General features: G+C 57.1%; 1 pseudogene across 1 annotated transcript; it reads left to right on the forward strand.

Annotated features, from left to right (window-relative positions):
- The first annotated feature begins 27 nt into the window (after positions 1-27).
- LOC120705720 lies at positions 28-25,380 on the forward strand (annotated as a pseudogene). The gene is made up of 11 exons (XR_005688043.1): positions 28-663; positions 747-917; positions 17,060-17,169; positions 17,701-17,809; positions 18,124-18,279; positions 18,544-18,659; positions 18,812-18,978; positions 24,293-24,423; positions 24,518-24,643; positions 24,749-24,815; positions 24,902-25,380. The product of XR_005688043.1 is annotated as an uncharacterized RNA methyltransferase BH0687-like (transcript).
- The last annotated feature ends 130 nt before the right edge of the window (positions 25,381-25,510 follow it).

Genomic DNA, 25,510 nt, shown 5'->3' on the forward strand with positions numbered 1-25,510 from the left:
CGCCTTCTATCCCGCGCCATCTCCGCCGTCCACTGCCCATCCCCCTCACCTCCCGCCGCCCGCATGGCCGCCCACGCCGTCTCCCCGCTCACCGGCGGCCTCCTCCGCCGCGGGGCGGCCCTCCACCCCCGCCGCCGCCTCCTCGCCGTCGCCGCGGTGGCCCCGGAAGCGCCGGCGCCCACCCCCGCGCCGTCGCATCGGCCCCCGTCCCCGTCCCCGGCTCCACCCCGCAAGGGCTACTACCCGAAGCGCGGCGAGACCGTCGAGCTCACCTGCGAGGCGCTGGCCTTCAAGGGCAAGGGAGTCTGCAAGGTCGCGGGCTCCACCTTCGTCCTGCTCTGCGACGGCGCGCTGCCCGGCGAGCGCCTCCTCGCCCGCGTCCGCCGCCTCCGCCGCGGCGCCTTCGCCGAGGCCGCCAAGCTCAAGACCCTCGAGCCGCACCAGGATGCCGTCGAGGCACCCTGCCCCCTCGCGGCCGACTGCGGCGGATTCAAGACCCAGTCCCTCGCGTACGCCGCGCAGATCCGACACAAGCACCTCCAGGTCCGCGACTTGCTCGTCAACTTCGGCAAGTTCGATACCAAGCTGCTGGAGAGCTCGGAGCCCGATGCCATCCTCAAGCCCATCGTCCCGTGCGACGAGATATTCCGGTACAGGAACAAGGTGAGGTTTTGAGTGCGGGGTTTTGGATGGGTTTTGGGTGCAAATTGTAACGCGTTGTTTTGTTTTTCGTTTCCATTCCCCAGATGGAGTTCTCGTTTGGGACGAAGAGATGGATGCAAAGGGAGTGGAAGGAGAAGGAGGAGGAGGTGGTGAACGAGGCTGATGGATATGCGCTTGGATTGCATGCACCAGGGTTCTTCGACAAGGTGCTGCATGTTGAGAAATGTTTTCTGCAGAGCGAACCTGCTGATAAGGTAACGAATTGCTTATATACAATGATTTGAGTTTGCTTCATTCCAAAAATGCTGATGCTTTCGATCTAGGACATTATATCACAGAATTTCAGTTGCATTTCATAATCTACTAAGATATATTCTGTAGATGAGGCAGAAATATAGCTTCTATTGTTCTTCTTGTTATATTCTTATAATCTTTCTTTACTCACGTTAAAGGAAACTGTCGGTGTCCGGACCTCACGGTCTAGCACCAACTAGTGAGTATGCTGCGTGTCCCTGCCTCCAGATGGTTGATGCAAGAAGAAACACAATGACATCGGGTTTATCCTGGTTCCGGCCGACGAGGCCGTACGTCCAGCAGAGGGGTATGCACTGTATTACTTGCACCTAAGTGCTCGTAGTAGGGGTACAAACTGTGGCGAGAGAGGGAGGAAAGCTCCCAAGTCCCTTGGTGCGTGGGGGTTTGATTGAGGCAAGTGCCAATATCGGGTGGGGTGTAAGTGTGTAGGGATGAGCGTGAGCTCTCGTCGTCCTTCTTCGATTCGTTCCCCCTTCCTCCTTTTATAGACTCAAGGAAGTAGGGTTACATGCATGGGGATCAGTGAGGGCGTCTACTTCTCCCCCCGTGGTCCGGGGAAGAACAGTTGGTCCTCCCTGTTGCCGAGCGCTGTGGGGCGTGGCGCAAGTCATGGCCATCGTCCTTGCGAATCCTTCCGCCCATGCCCGGAGCGCGTCCTTGTCCTGTGGCGCCAGTCAACGGCATGGTGACGGCTGTAGAAGTGCGCGGAACCCCACGTCGGATGAGGTGAGGCGTCGAGGGTGCTGCTGCCCAAATCTTGCCCCGGTCAAGAGTCGTACTGTATTCGAGGGTCGCCGCCCATGCTCTCTGAAAGTCCTGCGGAGAGGAAAAGTACAAGGGGTAGGCGAGACAGTAGCGGGGGGGTGTCAGGCAAGTCTGCACAGAGTTCCACCGTCCCGCCCTGCGCCGAGAATAGCGGCACAGTGGCGGGTGCAGGCTGATGAGACGCCGGTCATGTCCGCTGTGTGGCATGATGGCCAACGCCAGCTGACGCCGACTGACACCGTTTGCCACCCGCCCCCCGCCGCGGAGTGGTTGGCGAGTAAATGCGTCCCGTCCAGCGGGGTGGTTGAGCCGTAGCTTCCGTCCGCCGAGGGTAGTCTTGAACAAGGCAGAGATTTCCCCCACACCGAGGCCCCGTGGAGGGCTCAGCCGAGGGAGCCTCGAGCGAGGCGGAGTTCGTCCTCGCATCGAGGGGCCCCGACGGGCGACCCTCGAGCGAGGCGGAGTTCATCCTCGCACCGAGGGGCCCCGACGGGCGACCCTCGAGCGATGCAGAGATTTCGTCTTCAGTCAGCGAGGCCTTAGAGGGGCCGAATCGTGGTGCTGGGCTGTGGGCCAAGCGCGTCTTGGGCTTTCCGTGCCTAAAGAGGCTTCGGGCGTCCGAATTCGGGAAGGATCCGGCTCGGGTGTCGTATTATGTTTTGCGCGTGTTTTAGCCCAGGGTTAGGGTGCCCCATTGTTATGGTACCCGACAGTAGCCCCCGAGCCTTTGGTCGAGTCGGGGGACTCGGCCAGAGGGTATTTTGGAGACTTTACTTCTTGACGTGATCGATCGTCGCAGCGCTCTTGCTGGATGCGACAGCTCAGGCGCCGGGGTAGTGCGCCTGCAGAAAAAACACTCCGACGCGCGCCCCTTCTTGTTTGTTTCGGTGACGAGACGCATCAGCGCGTTGAGCGGGCCAGGGTCATGATGACGCCTGCTGCTCCGCTGCCAGTGCTGACGCCGCGCTGTTCCGCGCGCAGGGTCTCAGCTCTGCCTTCCCTGGCTGCCTCGCACGCGCCGTTCGAGGGCAGTCGGCCAGCGCAGGTGCTGCACTGCCCAGCGTCCAGGGGGCTTCGGCTTTGCCTTGTTTGGTCACGCTTCGGCACGGGTCACCGAGGGCATTTTTTGCTTGTGAGGCGTTGTGCCTTCACGGGTGCTACAGACCTTACCCACGCTGTTGGGCTAAGGCTTAGCGTCCGATGGGGCTATAAATAGGGGTCCAGGGTCTCCCTTGCCGCTCCAGCTTCCCTCTCTTGCTCCTAACCTCCCTTTAACTTGCAATGTTTCCTCTCATTACCCATGGCCGACCCCCAGACTGGGTGGTCCAAAGTACTTAGGTTTGAGGCTAGAAGAATGCTTGCGAGCGGTGGGCGAATGCTGGAGAGGGCATGCTTACCATCCCTTAGTTTCAGTGGGATCAGCAGAAGAACATCGGGCCCGTGGGGTCTTTCTTCTGCGATGTCCCTCGGCCTGAAGGGGCGTTGAGACGCCTGACCATGGCGTCGGCGCCAGGTTTGGCGGTCGTTCTTCGCACCGTCCCTCTTGGCGACAACGTCGCTCTCGGGGAGGTGGCGTAGAGGGTGCTGTTCGCCATCTTGACCCCCCGCAAGGTCTTCGGTGGAGGAGAAGCTAGAAGAAAGTTTGCGAGAATGGCATCCCTTCGGACCCGTGCGGTCTATGGGCTGCTGCTCGCAATCTCGAGCAGCCTGGTCGCAATGTCGGCCAAGGACTCGGTGCTCTTCATCGGCGCTTGCTCCTCCCTAAGATAAGAAAAATTGCCACGCAGGTGGCAATGCGTTTGTACTTTTCGACGGCTTCGAGCCGATGACCCTTTGTAATCTTGGTTTGCAAAAAAACAATGAAGTCTTCATTTTTTTTTTGGCGCGGCGTGCCTTTTGCCTGTTTATTCGGGGTTTTGTCCCTCGAGTTTGTGAAACTCTTTCCGTGGGGGCGCGTCAGCGCACCCGCGGGTGTAGCCCCCGAGGCCTTGGAGGAGTGGGAACACTCGTCCAAGGGCTATGAGCATCGTGTTTGTACGGTTGACCGGGTAGCAAGGCCATTCAGCGTTCGTTTCAGCCGGCCTCGGCATTATTTCAGCCGGCATCGGCATTCAGCTGGAAATGTGACCCGTATTCCTTCTAGACCGATTCAAACGGCTCTCTGAGCGCGCAAGGGGGTCAGCCCAACATGCAGGACTTCACCACCGGGCGATGACCGGCTCGTTCGAGGGTACAGCTCTTGCCGGGATGTGCGAGGAGCTCCCGAGCCCTAGCCCATGTGAGGGCGATCAAAGGGGACCCTCGTCTTGTTGGTACGACCCTCGATCATTCTTTCCGCAAGGAGGAGGGGTGAAACAAGCCATGCTACCCTTGCCCGGGCCGCGAGACATGGATGCTTCAGCGAGCTGTTAGCGGGTAGTTCGAGTGAACGTCCGTGCCCCGTTTGATGAGGGTAGGCTCGTGGTCCGGAGACACGTTCCATAAAGCACTCGCAGAGGTTCGCTAGGCAGGGTTCGGACACGTTCGATTGGGTCCGAGGGCTCGATGCTCTCCCTCGATGGGATCCCTCGAACTAGCCGCCTCTGTCCGACCTCGACCACAACGTCGGGCATCTCGAACTCCGTGTTCGAGGCTTAGGCTTTGTATGAGCATGCCCGGGTTGCCCCTGACTCTGCTGATCTGGGGCGGCTGTCGATCCCTCGACGGGCCAGCCTTCGAATCCCTGATTCAGTAGGGCTCGGAATAGCTGTTCCTTCGTTGGTAAGGAACCCCCCTTGGAAGGGAATATTCCGTCATAGTTTTCGGCGTAGCGCGCGGAATCCGGGAGTAATGCGTGTCATGGCTCAATGCGCGCAGAGCGGGCGCGCCTTTTGAGGCGGCGCTCTCGGGCAGACGGAACGGCGCGGGCGGCCGCAGAATGATGGGACACCATCAACAGTGCGCCTGCGCCGCTTCGGGAGCCGTCCCGCTGCAGTTACTGCGTGCGCACGCGTGCTTTCGTGATCGTGGGGCTCAGCTGTCGGTGTCAGCGGTATCTAACGCATTGAATGCGGTAGATTGGGAACCGCCGCGGGGAATCCGCCTCGCTGTTGCAGTTAAACAGGGAGGCACGGGCGGGGTGGTTCGGCTTACCTTGTCGTTACATTCTTCCTCCTCTCGCCGTCCTTCGCTCGAGCGAACAGACGAAAGAGAAGGAGAGGCAGAGAGAGAGAGAGAGCGGGCGCACCTTCCCCTTCTTCGAGCCCTTTTTCCTCTACCTGTCCTCCATCGTCGCGATGGCGAAGGTGCAGCTCGTCGACCCGGTGCCATGGGGCTGGTCCACCGCCGATCGGCAACATCTGGAGTCGCTGGTCGCCAGCGGGCTGCTTGAGCCAAACACTGATCCGGCGCGCCCACTGTGGATCGCGCCGAGGTCAGAGGCGACGCCGAACCCTCCGAGCGGCTACGTCGTCAGTTTGGCGCGGCTGCACGAGCGGGGCTTCGGCGTCCCCGCCGGTAGGTTCATCCGTGCGCTCTGCCACCACTACGGGGTGGAGCTGCACAATTTCGCCCCCAACGCCATCTCGCAGGCGGCGGTCTTTGTTGCCGACTGCGAGGGCTACTTGGGGATCCCAGTCCACTGGGACCTGTGGAGTCATCTCTTCCGGGGCGAGCTCTACACCGAGTCCGTTTCGGCGGGGGTGAGGAGGCCCGTCCGCGCCGGGGGCCTGACGCTCCAGCTGCGGGGATCGAGGAAGGACCTCTACATCCCCTGCAAGATGACAACCAACAACAGCGAGTGGGACCGAGGGTGGTTCTACCTTCGCAACGACGACGGGCAGCTCCCGGCGTACACCGGCAAGGTGCTGCTAGAGAAGCCGGATGCTTGATCGTACGGGGTGTCGCCCCCCGAGCGCCAGGCGAGGCTCGAGGTGTACACCGACACGCTCCAGCACCTGGCGGGCAAGGGGCTGACCGCGGCCATCGTCATCGCCAACTTCCACCGGCGGAGGGTGCTTCCCCTCATGGAGAGGAAGCTTCCTCTTTTCCGGATGACGGGGGACGCCCCGTACGAAGGCACCCGGATGGTGGAGGAGTTCCTGTCCGACGGCGTGTCCGCGCAGCGGGCGGGGCGGGCGGTGTCCCAGCCCCCGAGCGACCTTGCGGACTATTGGAGGGTCTCGATGCGCCCCGAGGCGGGGTACATTCAAGTGGTAAGTTTCGTTTCCAGGCTTCGTCGTTGACATTGCCCCCCTTTTCCTGACCCCGGTCTCGCTCGCAGGGGGTGAGCCGCAAAAGGTACCCCTCGGTTCCTCCGCTCCCCGAGATCCGAACCGTGAACCGCGAGTTTGCGGAAAGGAAGAAGGAGCGGAAGGATGCCGAGAAACAGCGGCGTGACCGGAAGAGGAAGGAGAAGGAGGCGAGGGACAAGGCGAACCGGGCACTGGAGAAGGAGGGCAAGCCGCCCATCCCGACGCCCGACTCTACGCCGGAGCCGGAGTCTCCGTCCTCTGCGGCGGTGGGCCAAGTCGACTTGCTCGATGTGGCCTGAGTCCGATACATAGGGGGCCGGGGGCACCGAGCCAACGTCGGGCCGGCACCGAGCCCCTGGTGCAGGCTGAGGACGAGGACACGCGCGCGCAGTCGCCGGCCGAGGGGTCACCCGTGCAGCCGGGCGCGGGGACCCTCGAACGAGCGTCGCTGCCGAGGGGTCAAACCGGCCCGGGCGCGACATCCGGTGGTCGCTCGGCAGGAGCCAGCGGGTTGTCGCGGGCCCCGAAGAGCGGCTCGAAGAAGTGCAAGCTCGGCGCCGCAGCAGGTTATGTTTCCCTCCGCTTGTTTTATGCTTTCTTGCACACTACCCCTTTCTGGTTCTGACGCTTTTCTCCCTCGGCTCAGCATGAGAGTCCCTGCCGCCCGGACCGCTCTGCTAGCGCCCGCCAAGGCCCTCAAGACGGGGAGGTCCACGACGCCAAGCACGGCGCCACCGCAGCCCCCGAGCGGGGGACCTCGGACGGCGGAGGAGATCGCCGAGGAGCTCCGGGCGGCGATGGCCCGGGGGGCTGCGTCGGCCCGCGCACAATTGGGCGCGAATGTCGCCGGTTGGCATGGCGCGAAGGACGTCATTCGTCCGAGCGCCGAGGAGGAGTCCGGCCGGGGTGCCGAGGGAGAAACCGGCCGTGGCGGCGAGGAAGGCGTCGCCCGGCCGGACACCGGGGGAGAGGAGAGGACCGACGGGGCTGCGCCGGAGCAGCCCGTCGGTCAGGTGGAGAGAACAGGCCCCATCCCGGAGCCCACAGAGGCCAGGGACGAAGGAGCCATGGTGGCGGAGTCGGTGGTGCAGCCGGTGCTGCGGCCGGCTCCAGAGGTGGTGCCGGTGGTGGAGATGCCGCCGGAAGACGAGCCGGAGGTGAGGGTGTTGGGGCAGTCCGAGGACCCGGAGCGGGTCGCCCCAAACATCGCCCTCGGCGCTACCGGCGTTGCTGCTGCTTTCGAGGGTGGCCTTGATGCTGGGCAAGGGCCCCCCACAGGAGCCGGGCGGGTGATGGTCCAGCGCGGGGGCGCCCCGGGTTTTAATCGCAACGAACAGGAGGAGGAGGAGGTATGGAAGGCGCAGTACAAAGTTGACTCCCAAATCCAAGCCGTCCTCGAACGCGCCTTTCAGCTCCACAAGACGACGGACTTCGAAATTAGCAGTGTAAGTGCCTTCCCCGGGACTCGTCTATTTCTGATCTTATTTGTGCATCTTCCGCTTACACTCTCCACCCGCAGCGTCTGAGGCAAATCTCGCGCGACAAGAGCGCCGAGCTGGCCCAGCAGCACTCCGAGGTGCAGTGGCTCGAGCAGCAGAACGCCACTCTGATCGAGCGATTGGGCGAGGCAAACACCTTGGTGTCCGACCTGGGGGCGCAAGATCGTGTGCGGAAAGAGGAGCTGGCCCGAGCCATCGAGGAGCGCGACGTCCAGAGGGCCACGGCGGAGCAGAAGGCCCAAGAGGTCGAGCTGCTCAACGCTATGCTACGGCAGAAGGACGAGGCTCTCGAGGCGAGGGCGGCCCAGTGCACGCGGCTAGAGGAGGCTCGAGATGCGCAGGCTGTCTCCCTTACGGAGAAGGAGGCCCTCATCGAGAGGCAGGAAAGCGCCATCCTCACCGCCGAGATTACCCTCACCGCTGCGAAGGCGGAGATAGAAGAGGGGAGGAAATGCATTGCGGGTAAGTACCATGGTTAAATTTAGTGTACTGGATTTTGCTGAGGCTTATCTTTTGTTTGTGTCCAGAGCTGCGGAAAAAGGTGTCGGAGGAGACCGCAGCGAAGGAGGCCCTCCAGGCCGTGTACGCGTCCCTGCAGAGGGACCACGACGACTTGGAGGAAGCCGCCATAGTCGCGTGCCAGGGTGCCGAGGGAGAGGGTGGCCAGTCGGCAGCTCGCGGGTCAGTCGCATGAGATCTTTAGGTGACCGGATGACCGAGCGGCTCAAGGGCGCCCTCCGCCTCGGCGTCCAAAAGGCCCTCGGTGTCGTCTCGACACACTACGTCGTCGACTTCGAGCACTTGGCCACGGGCTACATTGTTCCCGACGGCGATGATGACGCCAAGATCGAGGCTATGGAGCAGGCTGACGCAGGCGCAGAAGGTGCTGCCACCACCTTGGCCGGGCTCTTCAAAGGTAACCTCTTCCCTGACGCCGCGGACGACGAAGAGGAGGGGCGCGACGAAGGGGGAGGCTGCAACCTGTAGATAGCCTGGGCTTCGAGGCCCAAGTAGATAAGTTAGGATTTTGCCTTGTAAAGACAATATCTTAACGGAGTGGCCGTTCGAGGCCTTTGCGTGTATATTCGTGTGTTGTTGTTTTTTCCTACTTATTTCTTTGCTCTCTCGCGTGCTCACGTGTAACTCAGACAAACTTCTGCAAGGACTATCGCGTTCGTAAACTACTTAAGCATAGGGAGGTGAGTGAGGATGTCGTATCCCTAAGGCGTAGGCGATCCCGCGCTCGAGTCGTTTACGCCTTGCGTTCGTTTTTCTAAGCGCTCGAGAGACTTGGAAGCAAGAAATTTTCGGAAAAAACGTAGAGTTTTGGGGACGTTTTGGGGGTTCCCCCCATTGTAGCCCCCGAGGGAGGCTCGGCTTTGTCGAGGGCAAAGCCGAGGCTCACTCAGTGTTGTGCGCGCGTCCGAGCCCCCGAGAGTTCGGGCGACTCCCCAAGAAATTTCGAAAGTAAAGCATACTTCTTTATTGTCCCGGGAAACTTAAGATACGAATACAAAGTATGTACAAACGACTTGGAGTTTCAAGGATAGAAGCGACGTAGCTGCTGAATGTTCCAAGCGTTGGTGTAGACTTCGCCCTTTTCGTTAGCTAGCTTGTAGGTGCCGGGCTTTAAGACTTCCGCGATGATGTATGGGCTTTCCCATGGTGGCGTGAGCTTGTGGCGCCCTCGGCTGTCTTGCCGCAGCCTCAACACGAGATCTCCCTTGTTGAGGTCACGACGTCGAACCCTCTGCGCCTCGTATCGTCGCAGAGACTGTTGGTAGCGCGCCGAGTGTAGAAGCTCCACGTCTCGAGCCTCGTCCACCTTTTCCAGTGAGTCCTCGCGGGCTTGTCGGCTTTGGTGCTCCTGGTAGGCTTTGAGTCTCGGGGACCCGTATTCCAGGTCAGTGGGGAGGATGGCCTCTGCGCCATAGACCAGGAAGAAAAGGCTAAACCCCGTGGCTCGACTCGGGGTTGTTCTCAGGCTCCAGATGACCGAGGGTAGCTCCGTTAGCCATCTTCGGCCGAACTTGTTCAGTTTGTTGAAGATTCTTGGCTTGAGGCCTTGTAGGATCATGCCGTTGGCACGTTCTATTTGACCGTTCGTCTGTGGGTGCGCCACAGCCGACCAATCCACGCGTATGTGGAAGTCGTCGCAGAACCTTATGAATTTCTTGCCTGTGAACTGGGTGCCGTTGTCCGTAATGATTGAGTTTGGAACCCCGAACCTGTAGACTATGTCGGTGAAAAATTGCACGGCTTGCTCGGATTTGATCTTGGCGATGGGTCGTGCCTCGATCCACTTGGAGAATTTGTCCACCGCCACTAGCAAGTGGGTGTAGCCCCCGGGCGCTCTCTGCAGCGGTCCGACGAGATTCAGTCCCCACACGGCAAAGGGCCATGTGACGAGAATGGTCTGCAGAGCGTGAGCCGGGAGCTGCGTCTGACGGGCGTAGAACTGGCAACCTTCACATGTTCGCACGATCTCTGTGGCATCGGCGACCGCGGTTGGCCAGTAGAAACCCTGTCGGAACGCGTTGCCCACGAGGGTTTGTGGCGCCGCATGATGGCCACATACTCCGGCGTGGATGTCTCGAAGCAGCTCCCTGCCCTCGGGGATAGGGATGCATCGTTGCAGGACCCCCGAGGGGCTGCGCTTGTAGAGCTCTTTGTCAATCACGACGAAGGACTTGGCTCGCCTGGCGACGCGTCGCGCCTCAGCGCGATCCGAGGGTAGTACCCCTCGGTTGATCCAGTCGAGGTACTGGTCGCGCCAGTCTTGCGAAAGTGGAGCCTCGTCGATCTGCATGGCTTCACCCCCATCCGCCGAGAAGATCTCGGTTTCTGTCTCCATAGGCTCGGCCTCATCCGCCGAGGGGTTCCCGTCGGAGGGCTCGGCAATTGAGGTGCCCGGTTCCTCTGGATCCTTGAAGTTGACGGAGGGTTCGGCAACGTCGCGGGCAAAGACGTTTGGGGGGACGGTGGTCCGCCCCGACGCGATCTTAGCTAGTTCATCCGCATCCTCGTTATGCTTGCGCGGGACATGGTTAAGTTCTAGGCCGTCGAACCTATCTTCGAGGCAGCGCACTGCGTTGCAGTATGCCTCCATCTTCGGATCGTGACAGCTGAACTCCTTCATCACTTGGTCGATGACAAGCTGTGAGTCGCCACGCAGGTCGAGGCATTTGATGCCGAGTTCGATGGCGATGCGGAGGCCGCTGAGGAGTGTCTCATACTCCGCCATGTTGTTGGACGCTGGGAAATGTAGGGGAATCACATATCGCATGTGCTCTCCGAGGGGTGAGATAAAAAGGAGGCCGGCGCCGGCGCCGGTTTTCATCACAGACCCATCGAAGTACATGGTCCAACATTCTGGTTGAATCTGTGGTGGGGGCAGCTGGGTGTCGGTCCACTCCGCAACAAAGTCAGCTAGGATTTGGGATTTGACCGCTTTGCGGGGCGCGTACGTGAGGGTTTCTCCCATGAGTTCCACTGACCACTTAGCAATCCTACCCTCGGCTTCCCTATTGCGGACTATCTCTCCGAGGGGGAAAGACGAGACCACGGTGACGGGATGGGCCTCGAAGTAGTGACGCAGCTTGCGCCGAGCCAAAACTATCACGTACAACAGTTTCTGGATTTGCGGATACCGTGTCTTGGTCTCGGACAGCACTTCGCTGATGTAGTACACCGGCTGTTGGACAGGCAGAGCATGACCCTCCTCTTGTCTTTCTACTACGATCACCGCGCTGACCACTTGGGTCGTCGCAGCTACGTATAGGTAGAGGGGCTCACCGTCTGTTGGTGGCGTTAAAATGGGGGCGTGAGTGAGCGACGCCTTCAGCCTGTCGAGGGCTCCTTGAGCCTCGGGGGTCCATGTGAAGCGTTCGGTTTTCCTCAGGAGTCGGTACAGAGGCAAGCCCTTCTCACCAAGGCGTGAGATGAACCGACTGAGGGCTGCAAGGCAACCCAGGACCCTCTGCACCCCCTTCAGGTCTCGGATTGGTCCCATCCGTCTGATGGCCTCGACCTTTTCAGGGTTGGGCTCGATGCCTCGCTGGGAGGCAATGAAACCCAAGAGCATGCCTCGAGGCACCCCGAACACGCACTTCTCTGGGTTGAGTTTTACCCCTTTGGCCCTTAGGCAATCGAACGCGATTTTGAGATCGGTTACCAGGTCGCCCGTTTTCCTGGATTTTACCAAGATGTCGTCGACATATGCTTCTATATTCTGCCCGATATGGTCTCCGAATACGTGGAGCATACACCGCTGGTATGTAGCTCTGACGTTTCTGAGGCCAAGGGCATCGTGACGTAGCAGTACATGCCGAAAGGTGTGATAAAAGAAGTCGCGAGTTGGTCGGACTCTTTCATCTTGATTTGATGGTAACCAGAGTAAGCATCAAGAAAGGACAAAAGTTCACATCCCGCAGTTGAATCGACGATTTGATCAATACGTGGCAAAGGAAAGGGAACCTTCGGACATGTTTTATTTAAACTAGTGTAATCTACATACATCCTCCAGCTTCCGTTCTTTTTCTTTAACTAATACAGGATTAGCTAGCCACTAGGGATGAAATACCTCCTTGATGAATCCAGCCGCCAGAAGTTTTTGCAGCTCTTCGCCGATCGCCCGGCGCTTGAGCTCATCAAAGCGTCGCAGGCGCTGCTTCACCGGCTTGGAGTTGGGTCGGATGTCAAGGGAGTGCTCGGCGACCTCCCTCGGTATGCCCGGCATGTCCAAGCGGCTCCACGCGAAGATGTCGGCGTTGGCACGGAGAAAGTCGACGAGCATCACTTCCTATTTGCTGCTGAGGGTGTCGCTGACCCTCAACGCCTTGCCGTCGGGATGGCTTGGGTCGAGGGGCACCCTTACCCTCAGCTGGCTCAAAGCTGCCTGCGTGCCGGTGCATGGAGTCCAAGGCCTCGCTTGCCATCTTGTCGAGGGTGGTCGCGAGGGCCTCGTCGTCCGCCTGAGCTTCGGCGCGTTCGACGCACTCGACGTCGGATTCGTAGGCATGCTCGAACGACGGGCCGACGATGATGACACCCTTCGGACCCAGCATCTTCATCTTGAGATAGGTGTAGTTGGGGACCGCCATGAATTTGGCGTAGCATGGTCGTCCGAGTATGGCGTGGTACGCCCCACGGAACCCAACCACCTCAAAGGTGAGTACTTCCTTGCGGAAATTTGAAGGCGCGCCGAATCAGACGGGCAAGTCGATCTGTCCGAGTGGTCGAACTCGCTTTCCCGGCGCGACGCCATGAAACGGCGACACGCTGGGACGCAGCTTGTCCAGACCGATCCCCATGAGCTCGAGGGTTTGGGCATACAGGATGTTGAGGCTGCTGCCCCCGTCCATGAGAACCTTGGAGAATCGGGTGTTGCCAATGATGGGGTCGACAACGAGTGGGTATAGACCCGGGTTTGGGATGTAGTCAGGGTGGTCGTCGCGGCTGAAGGAGATGGTGTCCTCCGACCAGTCGAGGTAGGATGGCGTAGCCTTAGTGACGGAGAAGACTTCTCGGCGCTCCCGCTTGCGCTGCCGAGCGGTCATGTTCGCTGTAGGTCCGCCGAAGATAAAGAACACGTTCTCCACCGAGGGGTAGCCGTCGCCACCCTTGTCGTCCTCGTCCTTTTCCTTCTTGGTCTCGTCCTTGCGGCCGAGAGAGTTGAAGTACTTGCGGAGCATGTCACACTCTTCGAGGGTGTGATTGACCCTGCCCTTGTGATAAGGGCATGGCTTCTTGAGCATATCGTCGAACAGGCCGCTGCCTCGAGGGGGGCCTTGAGGACCTTTGCCGTCGGGGGTGACAATGAGAGCCTCGTCAGAGTCCTCATCTCGCCCCTGACCGCGCTGGTTAGGCGGGCCCTTCTTCTTGCCTTTCTTGCCCCGTTTGGGCTTTTTCGGGGTTTCCTTGGCTTTGCTGCCCTCCGCGGGCGCGTCCACCTTGCGTTTGCCCCTTTCGTTGTCGAAGATAGCACCAACTGCCTCTTCGCCAGAGGCGAAGTTGGTCGCTATGTCAAATAACTCGTTCCCGCTGGAGGGAGGGTTCCGTCCCAGCTCGCGCACGAGATCCCTGCACGTGGTGCCCAGATGAAAGGCACTAATGACTTCGGAGTCCTTGACGCTAGGGAGCTCGGTGCACTGCTTGGAGAAGCGTCGGACGTAGTCCCGCAGGGGCTCGTCAGGTTGCTGACGACACCCTCGAAGATCCCAGGAGTTCCCAGGGCGCACGTATGTGCCCTGGAAGTTTCCCACGAAAGTTTTGACCAGGTCGGACCAGTCGTAGATCTGGTTGGCCGGAAGATGCTTGAGCCATGTTCGTGCAGAGTCCGCGAGGTGCAAAGGAAGGTTGCTGATGATGACTGCGTCGTCAGTCGCGCCGCCCAGCTGGCACGCCAAGCGGTAGTCGTTGAGTCAGAGCCCGGGATCCGTCTCCCCCGAGTACTTGGTGAGTGTGGTGGGTTGTCGAAAGCGTGGGGGGAAGGGAGCGGCACATATTTCCCAGCTAAACACACGGGTGCCCGGAGGCTCCGGTGATGGGCTCCTATCCTCCTTGCGATCGTAGCCTCCGCCACGTCGAGGGTGGTAACTGTGAGCGGCACCATCCTCCTTTTTCTAGTTCAGGACGTTGCGGGCGTCGCCGTCGTGTGCGTTGCCGCGCGTGTCCCGAAGTCGGTCTTTCACAGGAGTCGGCTTGACACGATCGTGCACAGAGGGTGCCATCGCCTTGTTCGCCGGTGGGGTATGCACCGAGGCTTCATGGTCCTGCCGCGGCGCCTCATCAGCTCTCGCCGAGGCCGCTGAGCGCAGCCGAGACGCGGAACTCTCGGCCTGCTGTACTGCAGCTTCCTCGAGGAGTACCTGCGCCTCTTTGCGCAGGTTGCGGCCCTCGGGCGTAGACGGCTCGGGCATTGCACGGATCAGGAGTGCCGCCGCGGTGATCTTCTGGCTAGCCCTGGGTAACGGCAGGGGGCTTCCTTCGTGGCCTTCCGCCAGGATCCGCTCCCGGGCAACACGTCCCGACTCCCGAGCTCCTGTTCCGTGACTGGTGCGTCCTTGCTCGAGCGTGTGGCGCAGCTTCTGCGTTTGCCGACGCTCCTCGTCGAGCTTGGCTTCAAGCTCTCGGAGTTGCGCCAGCTGTGCCTGCTGCTCCGCCACGTTTGCCGGGGTGGATGGCCCAGGCACCGCAGCTGGGCCCGCCGCGGCCATCGCGGTGCGGGCTGCGTCAGCCACAACGTCGTCATCGTCGCCGGGCTCTCCTATCACAGCGACGAAGCACTCCCGAGTTGGATCGTAGCCCCCCTCGCTGGATTCGTCGGAACAGGCGAGGCAATAGTCTGCCGCGGCCTGAAATGACAAGAAAGCTTCGAGATCACGGACCCCGGAGTAATCCCACTCCGAGTTCATGCGACCTCGTGCGGTGATAGACTCCTCGTCCGAGGAGCCAGTGTATGAGCTATCGGGCGTACGCGATGAGGTTGCGGATCGAGAGCAGGTGATGCCCAGGCAAATCCTTGTACGCGCTCATGTTGGTGCTGACAGATGACGCGTAGATCATGGCAGAGGGCCGCATCCCGCGAGGGAGGGGCGGTGGCCTTGACGCTCCTCCTGTCAGCGTCGCTGTCGGTGTTGCCGGTGAGGGGGCGGCGTCTCCCCCCGTGGTCCCAATTCGTGGCACGCTCGCCCCAACCCGCGCAGGGGGGCCAGGGGGTGCCACCCTACGCCGTTCAGCGCGCGCTTGCCGCGCGCGTCGACCCGTGCGGCTCTGGTGTCGTGGTGGTGGTGTAAGGAAGTCGGAGTTGACTCTGGGTGGGAGGCGCTCATTGAGGTAACCGTTGCCGGTTGCCCGAAACTCGAGGCTCCCGAACCAGATCACGTACCCGGCTGGGAACGGATCCGACACGCCCATCGGAAACGGGTTTGGTCTGCCCGCCATCTGGAGATCAACTGGGAAACAGAAAAGAGTTGTCACGCAGCTTCCCCTATCTGGCGCGACAACTGTCGGTGTCCGGACCTCGCGGTCTAGCACCAACTAGTGAGTATGCTGCGTGTCCCTATCTCCAGATGGTTGATGCAAGAAAAAATACAATGACACCGGGTTTATCCTGATTCCGGCCGACGAGGCCGTACGTCCAGCAGAGGGGTATGTACTATATTACTTGCACCTAAGTGCTCGTAGTAGGGGGTACAAGTTGTGGCGAGAGAGGGAGGAAAGCTCCCAAGTCCCTTGATGCGTGGGGGTTTGATTTTGGCAAGTGCCAATATCGGGTGGGGTGTAAGTGTGTAGGGGTGAGCGTGAGCTCTCGTTGTCCTTCTTCGATTCGTTCCCCCTTCCTCCTTTTATAGACTCAAGGAAGTAGGGTTACATGCATGGGGATCAGTGAGGGCGTCTACTTCTCCCCCCGTGGTCTGGGGGAGAACAGTTGGTCCTCCCTGTCGCCGAGCGCTGTGGGGCATGGCGCAAGTCATGTCCATCGTCCTTGCGAATCCTTCCGCCTATGCCCGGAGCGCGTCCTTGTCCTGTGGCGCTAGTCAACGGCATGGTGACGGCTGTAGAAGTGCGCAGAACCCCACGTCGGATGAGGTGAGGCGTCGAGGGTGCTGCCGCCCAAATCTTGCCCCGGTCAAGAGCCGTACTGCGTTCGAGGGTCGCCGCCCATGCTCTCTGAAAGTCCTGCGGAGAGGTAAAGTATAAGGGGTAGGCGAGACAATAGCGGGGGGTGTCAGGCAAGTCCGCACAGAGTTCCACAGTCCCGCCCCGCGCCGGGAATAGCGGCATAGTGGCGGGTGCAGGCTGATGAGACGCCGGTCATGTCCGCTGTGTGGCATGATGGCCAACGCCAGCTGACGCCGCCTGACACCGTCCGCCCCCCGCCGCGGAGTGGTTGGTGAGTAAATGTGTCCCGTCCAGCGGGGTGGTTGAGCCGTAGCTTCCGTCCGCTGAGGGTAGTCTTGAACAAGGCGGAGATTTCCCCCACACCGAGGCCCCACGGAGGGCTTAGCCGAGGGAGCCTCGAGCGAGGCGGAGTCTGTCCTCGCATCGAGGGGCCCCGATGGGCGACCCTCGAGCGAGGTGGAGTTCATCCTCACACCGAGGGGCCCCGACGGGCGACCCTCGAGCGAGGCGGAGATTTCGTCTTCGGTCAGCGAGGCCTTAGAGGGGCCGAATCGTGGTGCTGGGCTGTGGGCCAAGTGCGTCTTGGGCTTTCCGTGCCTAAAGAGGCTTCGGGCGTCCGAATTCGAGAAGGATCCGGCCCGGGTGCTGTATTATGTTTTGCGCGTGTTTTAGCTCAGGGTTAGGGTGCCCCATAGTTATGGTACCCGACAGAAACGTACTAGAGATTCTCTCAAAGCATGATTGTTTAAGCCACATTGCATTGCCAATTCTCTGCCGTACTAGAGTCCGTTGATGTATGTCTGTGTAAACAGTTGGAGGTGTTACATTTTATTTGTTTGTTCGAAACCTTGGGTGATTGTGTTACTTTACTATTGTTGATTGGTGGGTGAATAGCCATATCATTTGATTGTTTGATTAACAATATGGGATGCTGAATTGATTAGTTGCTAATGTCCATAGGTTCTTGCAGTTGTTCAAGAAACCTGGATGGATCCTGCCCTAGGCCTCACACCTTATGATGTCCACAAGCATGTTGGGTTTCTTAAGCATCTTATGATAAGAACCGGAAGGTATGGCATTCCATCTTGTGTTTTCCACATGTTCTACCAGTGATGTATTGCATATCTCAGTTTCCAGGTTAATACCTGAATATAATTTATTGTATTTATCATCTTATTTTCACGTATCTGATATCTTCTATTCCGTTCATACCATTATGCCAGTTTTATGTGTGATACATTCTAAGCGCTAGAATTTAACTACGAGTAATGCTTATACAAGACTCACTTCTGATAGCAAATATAATGTTTTATATGAATTTAGAAGATGTTCTTTTACAATGCGACGCATATTTCTGTCATCTTCACCAAGATACTATAGTTTGATATTTAAATGTTTAACCTAGTTAGTATTTTTGGCTTTGGTAGTTCTATCTAGGACGATGTCCCGTCCACATTTTTCTTGTTGAAGCTCAAGTAATGCTAATTAGAGAGATGTTAGTATTTCCATGTAAACTACCATTGAATCTTTTTTGCCCACTGAGCAAATCATTTTGTGTGATGAGTACCTTCAAAGATTCCATTTTGTTTTGTTTTGTCCAGAAACATCAGCACTGGGGCTCCAGAAGTCATGGTCAATTTTGTGACATCATGTTATAAACCAGATCTATTGATGCCTCTTGTTGACAATATCACCAAAATACCTGAAGTGGTATGTAATATGAGCCTTGTTACTCTGATACTATAGTGATGATAACAAGATTCTTAAGCTACTTGATCTTATTATCGTATAATTGTTATAATTAACATAGAGCTCTTTTATGTAAGGACTGTTCTATATTTTGTGCCGATAATGACTGCTTGGAAGGGAAGGATTGTTCTAGGAATTTTTTGGATTTAGTTCAAGTTTGTACTAAATCCTAGTGATTTGGATCCCAAAACTGCCTTTCCAAACAGGCCATAAATAGTTTGTACTAAATCCTAGTAATTTTTTGCCCTATTGACATTCCTATACTGTTAATTCAGGTCAGTGTCATAAATAATGTGAACACATCTGTTGGCAATACATCTGTGGGTGAACAAGAATATACCTTGTATGGGAAGCCAAACATTACGGAGATGTTGAGAGGACTTACATTCCAGATATCTGCCAACTCTTTTTTTCAGACTAATACAAAACAGGTTTGTTTTTGTTGCATAATGAACTGTGGTTTTGTTACATATTTTGTAGCCACCACTGCACCATGACATAGTGCTGCTTCTCCAATCATGTGTTTCCTTCAGTACTTCAGTAGATGAATGAAAAGAGCTAAGGAAAGCATAAGTTAAAAAAGAACTGTATAAGCAGATAAACGAGCTTGTATGCTTGTCTAGATGAGAAAGACCAATAAATGGCAGAAATTTGAATGGTCAAATGACGATTCTTCTGCCTATGACTTTCTGCAGGCTGATGTCCTTTACAAGCTGATTGAAGATTCTGCTAGGCTTAAAGGAGATGGCTCTGAAATTGTTCTTGACTTGTTTTGTGGAACTGGAACCATTGGTTTGACCCTTGCCAGGAGGTAGTTTCTTCTTCTGGGTGTACATATTATATGAAATAGTTATTACTCTCTATGAGAGGCTATTGCTTTCTTTGGTTCACATAGACCATTTTGCTATTGCAATAAACCATCTTAAGGCAACCATGTTCAGTAGACACTTCTGCTTGACTCAGGGCAAAGCATGTATATGGATATGAAGTTGTCCCTGAAGCCATTGCAGATGCTTGAAAGAATGCGAAGTTGAATGGTATCAATAATGCAACATTCGTTCAGGGAGACCTCAACAAAATCAATGAATCATTCGGGAAGGAATTTCCAAAGCCTAACATAATTATCTCAGGTTTGTATTGGTTCATATATTGCTACTGTTCTTTGGCACTCCACTCAAATATATTCATATCATGATGTTCCCTAAAAAATTGTTTGAGATGAACAGTTGTTATGGACACATTCTTTGGGAAGAAGTTCCAGCGCAGGAAGAGCAAGACCCAGGCGTCATCTAGTGGCTAGTTTGTTACAGTTGGTTGGTTTGTTTCCGTCGGTTTAGGAGGATAAACATTGGTTTGTTTCCTTTTGTTTAGGAGGATAAACTTTGTTATTTAAGGGGGCCGATGGCCAGTTTGTTAGGCAAGCAGAAGGATAGGTCTTAGCCTCAGAGCCTCCTAGGGAGGGCGAGGGAGATTCATCTATCTGTAATCGTGATCTCGTTCAATAAAGTGATCGTATCATCTCTGGTATCAGACTAGGCTTTCCTTCCTCGCCATCCACTTCCATATTGTCCACCCCTTCCCCTGCGCGCCGCTAACCCCACCGCTTCCTGCCGCACATCGTCCCTGTCGCCATGCCTGGCGACGATGACGACACCTCGCCGGTCTCCAAGGCCGAGTTCGAAGAAGCCGTCGACAAGATGGTCAAGATGATGGGTGACATCGGTAAGAAGCTCGACACCGAGGTGTCATCCGTCCGTCAGGAGTGCTCCCTCCTGTCCACCTCCATCAAGAACGTGCAGACGCAGCTGCTGGACAAACAAGGCCGCTTCGACAGCCATTCATCGTTCCCAGGCGATGGCACACCGGCGCCGCCAGTCCACAAGCTCTGTTTCCCCAAGTACGACGGCGGCGACGATCCTCTCACGTGGCTGCACAAGGGCGAACAATTCTTTCGCGCTCACGGTACACCCGAGGACCAGAAGGTGTGGACGGCAACGTTCTACCTTCAGGGCGCCGCCAGCCAGTAGTACTACCGCTGGGAGAAGAACCACGGCGTTCCATCTTGGAAGGACTTCGTCGACGGCGTCAACAAGCGTTTCGGCCCTCCCCTCCGCAGCAACCCCCTGGCGAACTATCCCAGTGTCGCCGCACGGGCTCGGTCGACGAGTACGTCGATCAGTTCCTCAAGCTATTGGCCCGCTGCGACGACGTCAGCGAGAAGCAGCAGATCAATCTCTTCACCGCCGGCTCCTGCAGCCTATGAGCACCGACGTCGAGATGCATGCACCGGCGACCCTAGAGGACGCTATGGCCCTGGCGCGGTCGTACGAGCACCGCGCGCAGCTGACGGACGACGCGATGCGAGCACCCGCGCGCTCCCCCAAGCCCAGCAACCGCACGCCCGCTTCATCCGCAAAGTCTCCATCGACGCCGAACGCATCTAGCCCATCGACAACAACCCCGGGCGCTCCGGAAAAGGCTCCACCACCAAGTCCGCGTTTTACGCGCCTGCCACCAGAGGAGATGGCGCGCCGCCGCCTCGACGGTCTCTGCTTCAACTGCCCCGAGAAATTCTCTCGTGATCACGCCAAGCAATGTACCATGCGTGGCATCTACTTCCTGGAGATGGACACCGACGACGCCGCCTCGGAGCAAGACTCAGAGGAGGACATGTCGATCTCCATGCACGCTCTGGCGGGCATTCGCATGGGCGGGACACTCAATCTGGCCGCGTCCATCGGCGACACCAACCTGACGGCCTTGATCGACTCCGGCTCCACCCACTGCTTCCTCGCTGAGTCTACAGCCCGGAGGATCGGCCTGGTGCCGGAACCACGTCCAGGATTGACGGTCGGCGTTGCCAACGGCGAGCGCGTTCCGGCGACGGGCGTCTGCAAGGCCGTCCCCATCACCATCGGCGCTGAGACTTTCCACGTCGACATCTACATCGTCCTCCTCGACGGCTACGAGTTGGTGTTGGGGTGTGACTGGCTGCGCACCCTTGGTCCCATCATGTGGGATTTCGACCGCCGCTCCATGGCCTTTTGGCGCGACGGTCACCGAGTCAAGTGGCTGGGACTCGACGCGCCCCCCGCGCCACACCTCGCCATCACCACGGCGCAGGACCTGCTGCGCCTCCTCCTCGACGAGTTCGCCGACCTCTTCGCCACGCCGACGGGCCTGCCTCCCCAGCGGGCATGCGGCCACCGCATCCATCTTCTACCGTCTACACCGCCAGTCACTGTGAGGCCTTATCGATACCCACAATTGCTGAAAGACGAAATAGAGACGCAGTGCAAGGCGATGCTCGAGCAGGGCATCATCAGGGCAAGCACATCGGCGTTCTCCTCGCCCGTCCTCCTGGTTCGCAAGCGGGACGGAACTTGGCGATTCTGTGTTGACTACAGAGCGCTAAACAGCAAGACGATTCGCGACAAGTTCCCGATTCCCATCGTGGACGAATTGCTGGACGAGCTCAAGGGCGCCATCTTCTTCACGAAGCTAGATCTACGAAGCGGCTATCACCAAGTGCGGATGCATCCGGATGATGTGCACAAGACGGCCTTCCGCACACACCATGGGCATTTCGAGTTCCTAGTCATGCCTTTCGGGCTGACAAACGCGCCGTCAACGTTCCAGGCGCTCATGAACGAGGTGCTCCAGCCGTTCCTCCGCCGCTGCGTCGTGGTGTTCTTCGACGACATTCTCATCTTCAGCAGGACGTGGGCCGAACATCTTCAGCATATCCGCGCGGTGTTCACCACGCTGCGCGCCCACGGCCTCGCCCTCAAGCGTTCCAAGTGCATCTTCGGCGAACGGCGTGTTCAGTACCTGGGACATGTCATATCCAATGACGTGGTGGCCATGGATGATGACAAGATCAAGGCGGTCCAGGAGTGGCCGCTGCCCAAATCCGTCAAGGCGCTGCGTGGTTTTTCTCGGGCTCACCGGATACTACCTTAAGTTTATACATAACTATGGTACAATTGCTGCTCCATTGACAGCTCTGCTCAAGAGGGAGGCGTTCCGCTGGTCGGCGGAAGCAACAGCGGCGTTCGAGGCCCTCAAGAACGCCCTGACCACAGCACCGGTTCTCAAGCTTCCTGACTTCAAAGAACCGTTCATGGTGGACTGTGATGCCTCGGGAACGGGCTTTGGTGCTGTTCTCCATCAAGGACAAGGCCCCATCGCTTTCTTCAGTCGCCCTGTCGCTCCACAACACGCGAAGTTGGCGGCCTATGAGAGGGAGCTCATCGGCTTGGTTCAAGCCGTGCGCCACTGGCGTCCCTATCTGTGGACGCGCGACTTCATCGTGCGGACTGATCATTGCAGCTTGAAGCATCTACTCGATCAGCGCCTCTCCACGATCCCTCAGCACACTTGGGTGAGCAAGTTGTTTGGCTACAACTTTCAGGTTGAGTACAAGCCCGGCAAGTTGAACAGGGCGGCGGACGCACTCTCCCGCCGCGACGAAGGCGACGTGACCGCTGCGATGCACGCAATCTCCAGGCCGGAGTTCTCCCTCTTTGAGGAGTTCCGACGCGAGGCCGAGCTACTTCCGGAGATCCAAGCCAAGAAGCAGGAGATCGCCGACGGCTCGGCAGGCGCGGCGTGGTCGCTGGCGGATGGCTTCGTCATGCACCGTGGCCGCATCTTCGTTCCGTCGTCCTCGGTGCTCTGGCCAGAGCTACTCGCGACGGCGCATGGCGCGGGGCATGAGGGCACACAGAAGACACTGGTGCGTCTGCGCGCCTCGTTCTACAACGCCCAGGCGTCCAAGATGGTGCGCGACTACGTCAAGGCCTGCATCGTTTGCCAGCGCAACAAGACGGAGCATCTACACCCGGCGGGCCTCCTTCAGCCCCTGGACGTGCCGTCGGCTACATGGAGCGACATCGCCATGGACTTCGTTGAGGGGTTCCCGCGCGTCGCCGGCAAGTCGGTGGTGCTGACCGTGGTGGACCGGTTCTCGAAGATAGCCCACTTCATCCCGCTGGGGCATCCCTACTCCGCGCTCTCCGTGGCACAGGCCTTCTTCGCCAACATCGTCAAGCTCTATGGGTTCCCGTGTTCGATCGTCAGTGATCGGGACCCCGTCTTCACCAGTGCTCTCTGGCGGGAGCTCTTCGCTCTTGCGGCGGTGAAACTGCGCCTCAGTTCCGCCTTTCGGCCGCAGACGGACGGCCAGTCGGAGGTGACGAACCAGGTACTCGGAGTGTACCTTCGTTGCCTCGCCGGAGATCGACCACGGCAATGGCTTCGATGGCTGCCATGGGCCGAGTTCTGCTACAATACTTCGCACCAATCCGCGCTCCAGTCAACGCCGTTCCGGGTGGTCTATGGTCGTGACCCACCCACGTTGATGTCCTACGCGCCAGGCCTCGCCAGGGTCGCCGCTGTCGATCAGCAGCTGATGCAGCGCGACGAGTTCCTGGCCGAGGTGCGGGAACGTCTTCTCCAAGCTCAAGATTACATGAAGACCGCACATGACAAGAACCACAGAGACCTCTCCTACGACGTGGGTGAATGGGCTTGGCTACGCCTTCATCATCGCTCGGCAGCCGGCATCACTGACAAGACCCACGCCAAGCTTGCTCCCAAGTACTACGGCCCATTCCAGGTGGTGGAACGCGTCGGGCCGGTAGCGTACCGCCTGAGCTTGCCACCCAAGTCGCGCATCCATGACGTGTTCCACGTCGTCTTCCTCAAGAAGTTTCATGGCGCGCCACCAATACAGGTAGCACACCTTCCACCGATTGTTCATGGTCGGGTGTTGCCTCGTCCAGCCAAGGTACTCCGTGCGCGCCCATCTCTCACTTCGTGGGACATTCTGGTTCAGTGGGAAGGCCTGGATGCCTCTGAAGCTTCATGGCGTCCCTTGGAAGAGTTCAAGGAGGAGTATCCTAATTTCAAGCTCGAGGACGAGCTTTTCTGTCACGAGGGTGGTAGTGTTATGGACACATTCTTTGGGAAGAAGTTCCAGCGCAGGAAGAGCAAGACCCAGGCGTCATCTAGTGGCTAGTTTGTTACAGTTGGTTGGTTTGTTTCCGTCGGTTTAGGAGGATAAACATTGGTTTGTTTCCTTTTGTTTAGGAGGATAAACTTTGTTATTTAAGGGGGCCGATGGCCAGTTTGTTAGGCAAGCAGAAGGATAGGTCTTAGCCTCAGAGCCTCCTAGGGAGGGCGAGGGAGATTCATCTATCTGTAATCGTGATCTCGTTCAATAAAGTGATCGTATCAACAGTTTTTTTAAAAAAAATCACCTTAATTTTAGTATATTTACTAGCTACTTATTACAGGTGACAACAGCTTTAGTATGAAGCCTAATGAGTGTTGCACTTATAAATAAACATAAGATGAAGTTTCAAACTTTAGGAAGCTATGCTGGATCAGTCATAATTCTACTCTGCTTTGTAACCCAACTGACAACTATATATTTTACAGATCCCAATCGGCCAGGGATGCACATGAAGTTAATCAAGTGGCTGTTAGAAGTTAAAGCCCCTCGGATAGTGTACGTCTCATGTAATCCAGCTACTTGTGCACGGGATTTGGACTACCTATGTCATGGTGTGGTATGTTTTGTCCTACTTCGCAGCTATTTAAATTCCTTTTGATATTTTAGCTCTTTTGTGATACTTAGTCACTGCTTCAATAATTTGAATGCAGGAAGAGAAAGATTTGGGAGGATGCTATGAACTCAAGAGTGTAATTCCTGTGGATATGTTTCCCCATACTCCTCATATTGAGTGTGTGTGCTTATTGGAGCTGCGTTGATTTTTTGGTTTTGGTAAGGTAACCCACTGGAAGGTTTTCTACTTTCTTGCAGTTTTGTCCTTATATTTCATGACATCAACATTGTATTCTATGCCTTTTGTTAACACTTTGTCCCGTGTGCAGAAGTTGTTCGTGTGTTCTGAAAAGGGAAAAGCTCATTTGCAAATTGCTGTGCGGCATGTATGCCATGGTGAGATACCTAATCAGATACTTTTCATTACTGGGTACACTTTCCATGATTTTGACATGACCGAGGAACTCTTTTTGGACTGGCAGTTGAGAACAATACAATACACGATCCCGGCTTGGGAAGTTACTGGACAACTGATTTGAAGACCCCGGCTCGGGCTTTGTGGAAACACTTTTTGATGAGTATGCAGCTTTTTTAGATATATATATGAAGCAGAACCGAAGGAGCTTGGTTTGCTCGAGAAAAACCCTGTATCATATTATATGGTTTACTCTTCTGTTTCATTGGATGGTCATCAATGGTTGCAGCTGACCTTGCGTTCTACAGAAAAAGTGTATGCAAAGGCACGATGCTTTCTTTTCATGAGGAATACATAGAAAACACAGGCTAACTTATGAAAGGATATCAAGAATTGCCATCGGTTGCTGCAAACGTGTGAAGCAGGCTGTATAAGTTGATTATTTTGACCAAACTTTCTGAGTTGGTGTTAAAACTGTGTCTGGTAAATGTAGCAGAATTGTGTTCATGTTTTTTTAAAGTGGTGGCTGTGACCAATTTGTTTTTTCATCGGCGGTTGGGCTGTTTGATACTGTAGATGTACTGTTTGGCACTGTAGACAGAGAGGACGTGGGAAACGAGGAGGGAGCAAATTTGCTCTTGCTCCCTCCGCTGTGGTCAGCCTTAGGCTATTGGGC

Source organism: Panicum virgatum, chromosome 5K (assembly GCF_016808335.1).
Source record: "Panicum virgatum strain AP13 chromosome 5K, P.virgatum_v5, whole genome shotgun sequence".
NCBI classification, from domain to species: Eukaryota; Viridiplantae; Streptophyta; class Magnoliopsida; order Poales; family Poaceae; genus Panicum; species Panicum virgatum.